The 14,073-nt window shown below is 31.2% G+C and overlaps 1 protein-coding gene across 9 annotated transcripts in view; it reads right to left on the bottom strand.

Annotated features, from left to right (window-relative positions):
- The window catches only part of LOC145678450 (neuronal acetylcholine receptor subunit alpha-7-like), an 829,132-nt gene that overhangs the window by 692,350 nt on the left and 122,709 nt on the right, over positions 1-14,073 (bottom strand). The window lies entirely within an intron of this gene.

Below are 14,073 nucleotides of genomic sequence, written 5' to 3' on the forward strand. Positions count from 1 at the left end.
GAGCCTGGAATACAGCTATTTTGGAAATGAGATAATGTGATGGGGTACCTACGCTGTGAGAGACAATTTTGCATGAGGGCTTGTGCACTTGCCAACTGCATCTGCCTCAAACCCCAATAGTAATTTATAGCTTATGTTGACAGTAGGTGAAGTGCTTCATAACCTCCGTTTCGCATACGGAGAAGAAACAAAAAAATCCAATTTCAAAGCTAATATTATTGCTTATATATTTAGATCTAAAATTTTTACCGAACATCTCTTTTAATATGAAAGGTGCAAAATCTAAATATTTTAATAACATCTTCCACGATAAATAGATTTAATCTTTTCACTCATTAGATGGATTAGAACTAGTACAAAAGAAAGTATTGCTAAAACACCAAAATGAATGGCAATACTATACATTTATGCCCATGAAAACTTTATAAATTACATAGCAAAGACATTGCTCAGATATTTATCGCTAAAGGAAACATGGTTTACAGTTGAAGCCTAATTTGATTAAAGCAAACTGTGATAATAAATCGGGTAAATACTCTGGCTTTATTTGTACTCATTTCGCTCACGCTTTAAAAAATCAGATAAACTTTCGTAATATTTCGAGGATTACAAGTGATAAATTGACGTCGTTAAGACTTTTCTAGTCCGGGGAAACCTTCTCAGGACTGAAGGTAATTTGAATTGCTAAAAGAGCGTATAGTCTGCTTAGTTGCTGTTAAGTCAACCGTACCATCAACGAAATTTTCAAGCTGAAAGATTCATTAGTAAAACATTTCTTGTTTACCTGGTAGGATGTATGTAATACGTATATTTAAATACTTATATATATATATATATATATATATATATATATATATATATATATATATATATATATATATATATATAGAGAGAGAGAGAGAGAGAGAGAGAGAGAGAGAGAGAGTTACTGGTAATTCGATGCATTTCTTGCAAGGGGATATTCTACAAGTACTCTGGAACATTTTCACCTATATGAACTAGGGGACGCAAATCAAGAGCTTTTGAGTAATTTGCACTTATGTAATATATTTGAAATTTTCCGGCTAACGCGCAAGAAAGTTTTATCCTGACCCAATTTCAAATGGAGTTTGTTATATATATATATATATATATATATATATATATATATATATATATATATATATATGAACTCAAACGGTATTCTAAAATTTTACGATTAAGGATTCGAACAAGAAATGTGCAAAAATTCTTTTTAGAGACTTCTAATCCTGATATTCTTCTTGCAGTTAGAAAACGTATGCTTAGTTAAAATTGTCTGAAGTTACAGTCTAGGAAAGGCTAAGAGACCTTCATAGAAGAAAGTTATTATCTACTATGGTAAGGGAAATGCATTTTATGAATTCATCTCTATACGCTATGTATCTTCGGAGTGTTGCCTACGTGGGCTAATGTTCGGTAGAATTAACTTATATGTTTACTAAGAAAGGAATTTATAACTTTTTATTTCTGAACTTCTAATTCGAATGGTGTTAGTACGAAAGAAATAATAATAAGAATGTCCCTTTGATTCATTTTCGCTATTGTAGTGTCTGGTGCATGCGGCTATAGTACATCAAGTTCCAGGATAAATTCCTGGTGGAGGAACACTATACGAACCGACTTAGAACTGTAGGTCTCATATTATATAGCCTTGCTGTTCATGATAATACAAATCATCGATATTTTCATGAAGTAGTGAATATTCCATTTCCCTGCATCACGAATAGAAAAACGCATAAAATCTCGATTTCGAGAACGAAAATGAAACTCATAAATTGTGCATACGTACAAATTACTGAAAAAATGTTCGAGGCAAACTTAGTGGAAGTTTCACACACTACTAGAACAAATTATAAGTTATTCCCATATAATCAGCAACACAAAACTCAACATTGTTTGCCAGTTCGTTAAAATATAGATAAAATAAATTAGTATGTGATTTACAGCATAACTAAATGGATGATTGATTTGGAATGTATATTTCTATTAAGAACAGTGTTAAATCTAAGTAGAAATCATATAGCACACAAATACTTAAAAACATAAGAGATACCGTTTCTTTTTTCCGTGGCATTTTTAAAAATATTGTACAAATATTCTTTGTGAGATTCTAATGATTCTTTGTACGGTTAGAGTCCTTAGTCTACTTGTGGATTTCGTTTCAAAAAATATACAAAATGGAATTATAAGAATACATCATTTCTATATTATTGCGATTTTCTGTTGTGTCTTATTACATCACAATAAATAATTTGGTATCTAGTATCAATAAACAACTTGATTTCCTATGTTTCATACAATGCTATTTACTTGCAATAATTCAATATCTCTAATGCACAGAAGAAATAGTGAGCCTCAAATTATTAACGGCGATAAATCGCGTGAGCATTGTTCATATTTAATTCAATAGATATAGAAATATTATCAATCTCACAATTCGTGCAACGCCTTATCTTGTTTTTTTCTTTCATTTTCTTCATTTATTTATTATTTGTTGAATTAAAAGTGACCAAAGTCTTTATTTCAAGAAGGGATTGAAAATCGTATTTGTGCAACTCTTGTGAATCAAAATTCAGTTAAAAAGAACGTCAGGGCGTTAAGATGAAGAAGTAGAAAACTATACTGCAGTATCTGACTTCAATAGTTAATACACGAATATGATGCTGTCCACGAGCAAAGATGACAAGAGGATTGAAGATTCGAGGCTGTGTTGAATTTTTCATCACTTCCGGCAAACGAGGTACTCCCACAGGAAAAAAAAATCGCTGGAGACACAGTTTGTGTGAAACGGCATAAAACTTGGAATTCTTCCCAAAACAGCTTTCTGATTTAGGTCACGTGGGAAACTAAAGAAGGGGAAAATGAACCAATGTTCGTAGCTCAAATAATTCTTAGTCTTCCAAACACATTTTCTTTATTGTGTCCTGTATACTACCCTGTAATACATATCACGAGATTTATTCGCTTTTCCTTCATGCATTTTATGAATTGGATATCATGTAACTATGTATTTATTCTTCCATTAATCTGTAAAATACTGTGATGTTGTTACATTCATGTTCTATGATGTTTTTCTTTAATGATTTTGCGTAGTATATTAATCATATTTATCTTACTTAGTGGTTTAAACCATTTTGAGTCCCATTTTATTTTGTGGAAGTAAAACAGGGAGAATAATGATACAATGCGAAAATCTGTGGTAAGATAAAGTATTCAGAACAATTATCTAATTATACAATGTTTGAAATACCGTCAAATATATACACGTTCCTTGTTTGCTATTAGTGTTTCATTAAACGAAAAATAGTCAGAATTTGAGAATATAAATTATACTTCTATTGCGTATTCAACACATAATAATGTTTCATTCGTTATTAAAAACTTGGAATCTCTCCGATGGATATCAAAATGATTATAGTTACTGTTTTGTGTAATGTGCTTTTTGTGTAGTATACGAAAACAGTGAATGCGACGGCTAATAAGCATTGATGTTGTAAAATAGAATATCTGTTAATGGCTTTACGTATGAGACCTTAATGAAACATTTTGATTATCAGAAGAGGTCAGTAAATGTTTCTAAATCATAGAAATGTCAACAGCACTGTCGTGATCACTTTTAACTGAGGACACTGATATAATCAGTCAATCGTTATTTACCGGTTGCAAGTCACTAGTGATAGAGCTGCATGTTTTAGGTCACTCCTGAACAAAGATCTCATTTCAGGTATAGCAGCAATATTACAATGGTTTATTTCTTAATATCTGCTTGATGCATTAATATTCTATTTTTACATACAATACTTTTTTAGTTAAACCTTGCTCCCTAGAAAATTGTTCAGCCTAGGGGAGTTCAAGATTGAAAGTTTCCATAACGATATGTGCGAGAATTTTCCTTTAATACCAAAAAAGGAAATGTAAGACCGAGAGTTGCTAACATAAGGAAATATTACTCTTTAATGATTTTACTGTATAAAACTAAAATGTACTAATTTTAGAAAAAAGTATTTGTACTAAGTATCCCTGTGGTATTTCTCTATTAAAAAGAAATGTTAACAAGTATTTTCCGAAAATATAAGAATTATTTTTCTATTAACAAAACGTGATTGGATTATTCAGGGAAGTATTGCCGCGAGTTGATACGTTTAACAAGATTTTTTACATATTATTATTAATTTAAAAGTCAGTGTTCCACGTAATTTTCATCTGCAACAATAGGAAGTTTCATTGCATTATATATTAATTTTAGTCTTGAAACATCTATATTTCTATCTGGAGAGTAAATAATACTTCTACTTGAAATGTCTACATTTTTCAAATGTTAAGTGAACAAGCTATGATGATTATTTGTTTCCCGAAGAACATGACAGAAAGGTTGTATGTAGTTTACGTAATTCTTCACTCCTCGCTGTTGAACATAAAATAAACTCGCATGCGTCAGCAGAGCATTAAATTACTAAATTACGTAGGCATGTTAGATCAGAACAGAAGAAGATAGAGTTAGTTGAATGGTAAGTTAATTGAATCTTCTCACAAGAGATAGCCTAACAGTAGTAATTCTGGGCCAACACAGGAAGTAGATCTTATGAAACCAATTAATTCGTATTTCGTTCAAGGTTCCATTGTTTGATTCCGCATTCAATATTTACCGTGTTTATGATTATTTTTAGCTAAACCTTGACATTCATAAAATCTGTCAAATAACGGCGTAGCTGAAGTGTAATACAATGGAGTTTGCGAGTAGATCTTTTAATTACAAGATGAAAATTCCCCATACATCTTATTTTCAATCTTAAAAAAGACACTCACTAATGTCATTTAAATTTTAATCAAATAATCGTATTGTTTAAGAACGTGTAAAACCTGCTATAATAAAGTAATAAAGAAAGAGTAATTTTTACTCATTTCTATCATTTTGTACATGAGGAAAATATCATCTTCCTAGTGTGACTATCAATTGGATATAGAAACTAATTAATCCTTGCACTATGTGGCCAAATACAATAAAATACCAGATTAATTATCTTAACAAAGCAAGCTCAACGAAGAAAATAAACATAATTTCTTATTACATTTTTCTAGATTTATTCAAAAACCGTGTATAGGAGAACTAAGGAAATACACACACTGATATATAAATATAAAGTGCTGTTTATTGATACTTATTTGATTGTATACAAATTTGTTTTGGTAATGAATTTAGATGTTGCATAAGGAAAGACATATTACATGGGAAAGCGGATATATATCTACTAGAAAGTTCCATATCATCATTATTAGAGTTAAATCTTAAGTAATATATGAAACAAGAACATACAGTTATTTCGAAGATACTACGAGGTACCGTATTATAAATACTACATTAGGAGTATTTATTCATTTAACCAGTAAGTCTTTATTTAACTAAATATTATGATGATAAATATATCCATGACGAAAACACAGAACACTTTTATTTAGATACAAATAAAACTTTAAGATAAAACTTACAATCTGATCCACTGTGTTGAATGTTCCATCCCAATTCAATTATCTTGTTATGAATTATTTTTGTGTGTGCAGTATTTCTATTAATGTTTGGTACATCTTTAAAAATTAGAGGTATAAGGGTAATAAGAAATACAGAAACATCAATTTTGAGGTAAAATTATTAACAATAGTAATCGACATGTTAAATTAAAACCAGTACTTTAGAATGACAAGGTGGTTCTAAATAAATCTTAAGAGAAAAGAGAAGTGGCAAATAAGTAGGAAAAATCAATGCAACCCAGGAAGACATGTTATTCTTCTCGCGAGAGTTAGTTCGTTCTTAAAAAGAAAAAAAATCTTCCTTCTGCTTAGAAATTCTGTGACTCTGAGTTTAAATATGCATCCCCTGGGAACACAATGAGCACATTTTCTATTTATCTTCTGTAGACGCCTCTCCAGCGGTCTCACGCTACACAATGAAAATAGCAGAGAACCAGCCACACCACAGAATCTGAACCACAGGCGGCCACTGCTTGAAACATAGACACTGCAAAGAATAAAGTATAAGCAACGGAGACAGGAAAGGAGGAAACAAAACACTCTCTAGCGAAGCTCATTAACTCTTTAAGACAAGGCACTAGGTCGAGAAGATGCACAAAATCTCTAGCCTCAATTATTCATAAAGCTTTGCCATGCACAAGAAAACTCCTTGGCAGATAAAGAACCCAGTCTTGAAGACCAAACTGACAAGTCAGACGTTGTACCAGTAACGAGAGCTGAAGAGAACTTCCGTTTTGTGTTCTTTCTTTTATTTTACATCTTAAAGAAGCGTTTTCCGCTTGATGGGACACGTGTGGTTTCAAAAGCTGCCATTAACCCCAAGACAGGGATAGTATAAGTAACTCATTTTTATGTTCAACCACAGTGCCAAATTATACTAATTTTCGGAAGAAAGTCAACTTAAATTGCACATTTTAGAGGCCAGTGAAAGTAGGTAATTTTCTTCTCACAAGTCAGCATTCCTTCCTGAAATTCAAATTAGATTGTTTCTCATCTCTATATGATGCCAGTTAGGATTATCTAAAGTGATGTATATTCAAGTATTCATCTTATTTTTAAGACTTCTTAAGATTGTAACCTTGCTACTTTTAATTCTCCAAATTACAGTCTCAAAATTTCAACATAGATGTAGAAGGAACTATTTCATTTTCAGTAAGATTCCAACAAAGCTATTGTTTCATATTAGGATGGTATTTTATTTATTTCATTATTTCTGCTGTGTTCTTTAGTAGCAATATTTTAGTGTATTGATTAAATAAAAGTCTAGTTAACTTATGATATAAAAGAGAATGTGGAAACTTCTGTAATTCTGAGTTTTGTGAATGTAGTGATTATTTTGATACACTCACAGTACTTTAGTAATAGTTTAGTAGGTAATCCAAAACTAAATATATGGCTAATATAAATCAAATCTTTCTCTTCTAATGTAAAAAACAAACTAAAAAGATATGAAAACTTAACTGTGTCTGGTAACAAGAAAAGTGCATAGTTTACATTTGTGGTTTTTTGTGTAGTTAATTTATGGCAAACTAACTGAAATACCTCTTCTTCATACAGGAAAATTAAGTTTATCGAAAATATTAGAAATTGCAGAAACATATTTTAAGAATTTTAAGTATTTTTTGAGGATAATCTATTTTAAGATTTTTTTGAATTTCTCTATTCCTTTATCAAAATGATTTGATAAAAGTCCAATTTGTTTCAAAATCTATTTCAATTTGTTCAGTCATTTTTCTGTGATGCGATCATAAAACCAGAGAATACAGATTTTAAGTGGTAAGAAATAGACATTTTCCCCCTCTCTGCCGTAAAGGAAAGAAACATGCTGAGACAAGTGTCTTTACTCTTACTTTGATCGGGGAGTTTGTATACCGAGTTTCATCTTCCTATCTTGACTGAGTCGTGGGATACTGGACTTTTAACATAAGAATGGAACATTCTCTATCCCTCTTAGTCTACACATTTTAGTCACAGTAATAAAGTGCAAATCTAGCTCGAGGTACTAAATCTATTTGGAAATTAATTTTAAACTATTCGAGTGTTTCACCGTGACCCGACCAGCAGACAACATCGCTATCAAAGTAAAGAAAGAAATATAGAAAACGCTTCTTTGCCTTCCTCAAAATGAAAATGTTTAAAAATGCTTAGACTTAGGTTCATTTTTTAAAACAAATTATATATATATATCCCGCTTCATCTTCCTTCATCCGATCCTAATTTTTTCGCTTAAATTATGACTCCCCGCTCCAACTTTTTATACATGAGTTTTAATCAAAGTAGCATAATAATAACTCCAGTTAAAGGAGTTGATAACTATATCGAGAAATTCGTTTCAGAGGGTTTAGCTCTTTCCTCGTGATTCTATCACGCACAATATATTTTTGATTTTTATTCTATAGTTACATATGAAAGAAAATCGTTCGAAATGTTATAACGTTCTAATAAGAAAACTGGTATTATTCCTTTCTTGTGCAGACTACCAGTGGAAATTCTCGCAAATTTTGATGAATGTTGCTTATTTCTTATTTTTGTCTTTGTATTCTTCTTTAATTGTATTCCAAATTTCCAGAAATCTTATCTCTTCGATGAATAAATTTACATAAAATTCTTCAGGCATCATCATGAGGATCAAATGGTCGCTCATGTAGATTCAACTATTTTTGTCTGTGTACAGATACCGTGGAAATGCAGCAGTACTGGAGATCAACTTGCAATAACGTATCGGTCATTTCTCTTTTTGTGACCATTATCTGTCTCGTGCATCGCTTAATGTTACTTGACGTTCTCCCTAGTCGAGCTGCAAAGAATCGCGGATGATCTCAGTGACCATTACCCTCCGTTTGATTACGTGTGAACTTAATATTAGTTACGGTATCTGTTACTACAATCCGTTTACAATATCTGGACAAGTTAGGAAGAGGAGTCTGTTCTTGACCCACTCAACTCATATAAAAATATAATTCCAAATTCTCAATTATAGTTTCTGCTGCATAAAAATCATATTGAAACCGCAAAATAGAGGAACACAGACTGAAAAGAATATTCTTTAAAACTTCTTACTACATGTTGTATTTTTTGTTTATAGTAAACAGTATTCAAACCAAAAATGGTTGATTTCTGTAATTTCCTGTTTGAATTGAGCGGAAAATGAGATGGAACGTATTTTTACTATACTTCTGGTACAATCCGTATCAGAAAACTATTTATCGCTAATTACTACAGTCTTGTTCTGATACCTATCGACAGACAGACGGATGGACCGACAGTCGCCCTATAAGGCTTCCGATATTTGCGTATAACATAGTCTGGGAATCTGAAATATATATTTAAATATTAGCACTGGTTAATGGAGATCAGTTCGACATAATAAATAATACATTAGACAAATAATGAATTCGACCTTACTAGAACTACTTTGTTGCTATGTGGTTAACGTATGCGTCTTCAGCTCAGAAGACTCGACTTCCATTCCAGGTGGGAGCTCAAGTTATTCGGATCTCATGTTAAGCTGTAGGTCAACATCTCACCAAGTCTCGGTGCTGAACGGTGCTAAACCCAAAAATATACATCTTAAAATTTGGAGTACCCAATGAATCCGGGTTTTTCTACATCGAAAGTTCGGACGCATCTAAGAAACTACGATTGGAAAAAGTGTTTAACTGTGTCAACTTCCACTGACACAAAATCACAAGTGCCTAAGGCTACAACGTATTCGTGAGCATTGTTGTTTTTTGTGTTGTGGAGGATACAGTCGTGTTACGGACAAATCCAACTTCAAACTATCCTACAGTGAATGTTATACTACATACTATTCTGTTTTTATTCTGATCTTTTTCTAATTATAAGCATGTGCACACTGTTGAATCAGGGAAAAGTAAAAATGTAGATAGACGATCAGACCTCACTGTTATTCTTGTAATTAGTGCGTGCGCCTTTAGTACACCTGGTCTCGATTTCGATTCTCGATAGGAGAGACTTCAAATTTGAATGCATCACAGTGGTTCAATTTGTACTTAAAACTATAGGTCTACATTTAGATAGCATGGGTATTGAAAGGGAAGCTAAACCTAAATCCAATTAATTAAACATGCGTTCACGTACATGTAAAAAGACACTGGAGATGTATTTGAAAGTATGTTGATAATGTTTATTATACAATCACTTTGAATTTGGTTATTTGGTATTATATATATATATATATATATATATATATATATATATATATATATATATATATATATATGCAGCATTCTCTTTGCTGAGGTATTTATGGTATAGTGTTCAAGTTGATTCAAAACACATTCACACTATTCATCACTATTTTCAGACATTTCTCAGAATCGTATAAATAAAAAATGTCTCCCAAACAGACTTTGGAACAAAAATGAGAGATAGAAGCATAGATAAATGTAAAACAGTAATCAATGTTATCCGTAAAAATATTATTTCAATCCATTACTGCAATCAACCATATCCGAAGTTTGTCGATTTTGATTTAATTCTTGACCACTACGTTCAAAAGAACTTTCGCCAAGGAATAGGCATATTTCTTGTGCAAATAGCTGCCATCAAGTCATTCTTCCGTCATCAAGTCAAGCTACATAATATTAACAATTTCCAAAGAGCAAAGAGCAGTACAGGTGTAATGGTAACGTCATTATTATAATTGTTATTTAGGACTACTGAGTAAACATGAAACAGGTTTCAGAAGTACTTACAAATGAATGCCCTATAAAATAACGTGGACAGTATCAAATAGTATTAATATTTTCTGCAAATTTGCTTTTTATTTATAAGACATATTTTGTTTTCGATACATGGCCTATTTCACTCAGAACATTTAATGTAAAGTTTCATCTTTTATTTTCAGAATATCAGTTAATATAGACAGTTATTCCTAATTTTAATGTTGGCTGAAATTAACTCTTAGAATATTGCTTCAAACTTGTTTCCTTAAAATATTGAAAAATCAATTAATGTAGTATTCACGGGAATTTATACTGTGTTTTAGTATATTTGAAATATTACCTGTTCTCACATTCTTATCTCTATTTATATTTTAACATGAAATTGGTTGTTAAAATGTAAATATAGACTCAATTTTGAACAATGTCTAGAATTTGAATAACATAATATTCAATGTTATTTTTAATACCCAGTTTGTTTTGTAGTTATTTTCTTGTTCCTACGTAAAAGAGCAAGGCGCTAATTTGTACCAGGCCTTCAACTCGATACTGTGATTACCGTATGTAGAGAAACGAAAGAAAGACGTAGTATTTTAAATCGAATGCATCAAACGTAATGCAGTACTTTAAGTTACCGAAACAGAACAGAAGTTATCTATTCAAAGCGGAAGTCAAATTTTAAAGCTGGATCTCTCCATTTAAACTCTGTTCGAGATTCAAAATACAGGCAACAGAATACGACTGTTTTAATTTATTTACATATTTTCTCTTTTGTCAGAAAATAGGACTGAGAACATAATAGAAAAGTCAATTTTACTTGTAGGTTGAGTTTTAAGCAGGACATCATCAGTAAATTCTAATCAGCCTAGAATTGACACTTTTTAAATGTTATAAGGTGATTTTGTTTCAGTTTAGGATTTAAATATAGAAGCTTTGGCTTCAAATATTTTCCATTATCGTGACATGAAAATAGCGCTTTTTATAATGCTGTTCTCATTGCATTTCCAAAGAGATTTCAAGTACAAGGGGAATACATTGGAAAAAATATCATTTGAAGCTCGTCTTATCTGCTTTCCTAAACAGTTTCCGAATCAGAACGAATCATTACGTTATTTTATTTATTATACCGTACAGGATATGGAAGAACGTTCGGAAATGAACATAAAATTCAAGAGTGGCGAGAACTCAAATCCAAGCCTTGCATATGCAAGGCAGTCTCTCATCGCTGACCTGACAGTTTCTCAAATCTCTAGATAACTATATTGCTTATGGTAATAATTTTGTAGAACTAACCTATTCTTCTGAGCATATTTTAATTTAAATTTATTTCCTGCTCTAAACGGACAACACTACAATGAGAATAAATAAACAAATAATAAAACTACTTCCAAATGTGATATGAGGGTTTGAATTTTATTACATATTTGTGCAATTTTCGTTTATCTTTAATCAGAAATAAACTAGTAATCATGTTCTCTAAGAATGTTACTAAACAGTATTGTAATCTGGAAAATACTTTCTACCTTATTATTAAGCACAAACACTTCTCTTTGAAGGCAAAATTTGTTGTTTGTGCTTGAATAGCTTTGGAAAATAATATTGGCTGTTATTTAAAACAGAAAAATAGTAGTAATTATATTCAACTATTAACAGAGAAATTTAATGGCCGGTAAGTTTGTATATTAGCTCATTAATATAATATTGATTTACTTCTAGTTAGTAGTTCAAATTCCCTAGGTAATTCCTACATAAAATTAGTTTCGCTACTAGCGAATAATTTTGAGACATACGGAGCATACTAGTTGATCCATAATTTCTTGAACAGATTGCAATAGATCACATAATATTCGTACTATATAACTTTAAAGTTTATTTTCAGTTGTTTTCAAGAATTTATAACTTCAAAAAGATGCATTATCCACCATATGTTTTCATTAGACATAATTTACTTCTTTTGTTGTCCTCTAAAAGGAACATACCTCTGTGGTTATACCTTTTCACTACTGACGTATAGATACTTATCAGAAATCAGTTTCGAAATATTAAATAATTTGAGAATCTAATATTGTAACACTACTTATAAAACTAATATAGGCGCTAATACCTTAAAACATTATTATAATTCTATTGTACAATGTGAGTGTGTATGCATGTGTTCTAATATATGCATTTACTGGCCATTTAATTCCTTCGTTAGTAATTGAATATAAATTCTAAAATTTTTGTTTACATGCAACAAGACCTATGCAACACGCAACAACAAACAAAGAAAAGTGACTGTAATTTGACATTAAAGTAATAAGTTCAAGAATCAAGTTCCCATATTGCAATTCAGTTTAATAACGTTAATAAAAAACATATTCAATGATTCGCTCCTGATAAAAGCTAAAAGAAAATTACTTTAAAAATGTGATAGGATGCGAATCCTTATTTTCTTTTCGCAGCTTATTTTATTATTTATTTATTTATTTATTCTCATTCTTGTACCGCACTTTTAAAACATGAAATGAATTTCTATTAGAATGTTTATAAAAAAGTATGCTTAGGTTTATAGTATCATCTATATATCCTAACTATATATAAAACTACATGAGCTGACATAAATTATTGAGCACTTCCTGTAGGGCTACAATGATTAAATTTGGCATGATTCAAGCTTTTCGGAACTAACCCACAGGAAAATTGTCAAAAGTGAATATTTTTAATTTTTAGGAGGTCTAAAGAGGGGACGAAAAATTTCCCCATGTCATTTAAATGGAACTTTTTTTGGACATATAATCTCATGTTTTAGATACTTAGAATTGGAATAGAAACTTGAAATTCGGTATGCTTACACATTTTCGTTAGCAGTACCTAAGTAAATCAGTACAAGTAAAAAATTCCGATATTAGAGTGATTTTATAGGGAACTGAAAAATTTTTCCCATGTTATTTATATGGGGCACCTTTTACACCCTCAAATTATTGAGCACTTCCTGCAGGGCTACAATGATTAAATTTAACATGATTATACCTGTTCGGAACAAACCCACAGGAAAATTGCCAAAAGTGAATATTTTTAATTTTTAGGGGGTCTAAAGAGGGGATGAAGAATTTCCCCATGTTATTTAAATGAGACTTTTTCTGGACTTATAATCTCATGTTTTAGGTGCTTAGAATTGGAATAAAAACTTCAAATTCGGTATGCTTGTACGTTTTCGTTAACTTTACCTAAGTGAATCATCAGAAATGAAAATTTCTAAACGTAAAGTGGTTTCATGGGGAACTGAAAAATCTTTCCAATGTTATTTATATGGGAAGTCTTCTATACCCCAAAATGTTTAGGCACTTCCGGCAAGATTAGAATGATGAAATTTGGCATGATTGTAGCCTTCTAGGACTAACCGACAGAAAAATTGCCAAAAGTAAAAAATTCCAACTTTAGAGTGGTTTTATACGGAACTGAAAAATCTTTCCCATATTATTTATATGGGACACCTTTTACACCCTCAAATTATTGAGCACTTCCTGCAGGGCTACAATGATTAAATTTGACATGATTATAGCTTTTTGGGACAAACCCACAGGAAAATTGCCAAAAGTGAATATTTTTAATTTTTAGGGGGTCTAAAGAGGGGATGAAGAATTTCCCCATGTTTTTTAAATGAGACTTTTTCTGGACTTATAATCTCATGTTTTAGGTACTTAGAATTGGAATAAAAACTTGAAATTCGGTATGCTTGTACGTTTTCGTTAGCTTTACCTAAGTGAATCATCAGAAATGAAAATTTGCAACCGTAGATTGGTTTTATGGAGAACTGAAAAAAATTTTCGCATGTTATTTATGTGGGACGTCTTGTACA

The sequence above is a fragment of the Thermobia domestica genome, chromosome 2 (genome assembly GCF_964235325.1).
Source record: "Thermobia domestica chromosome 2, izTheDome1.hap1.1, whole genome shotgun sequence".
Lineage (NCBI taxonomy): Eukaryota > Metazoa > Arthropoda > Insecta > Zygentoma > Lepismatidae > Thermobia > Thermobia domestica.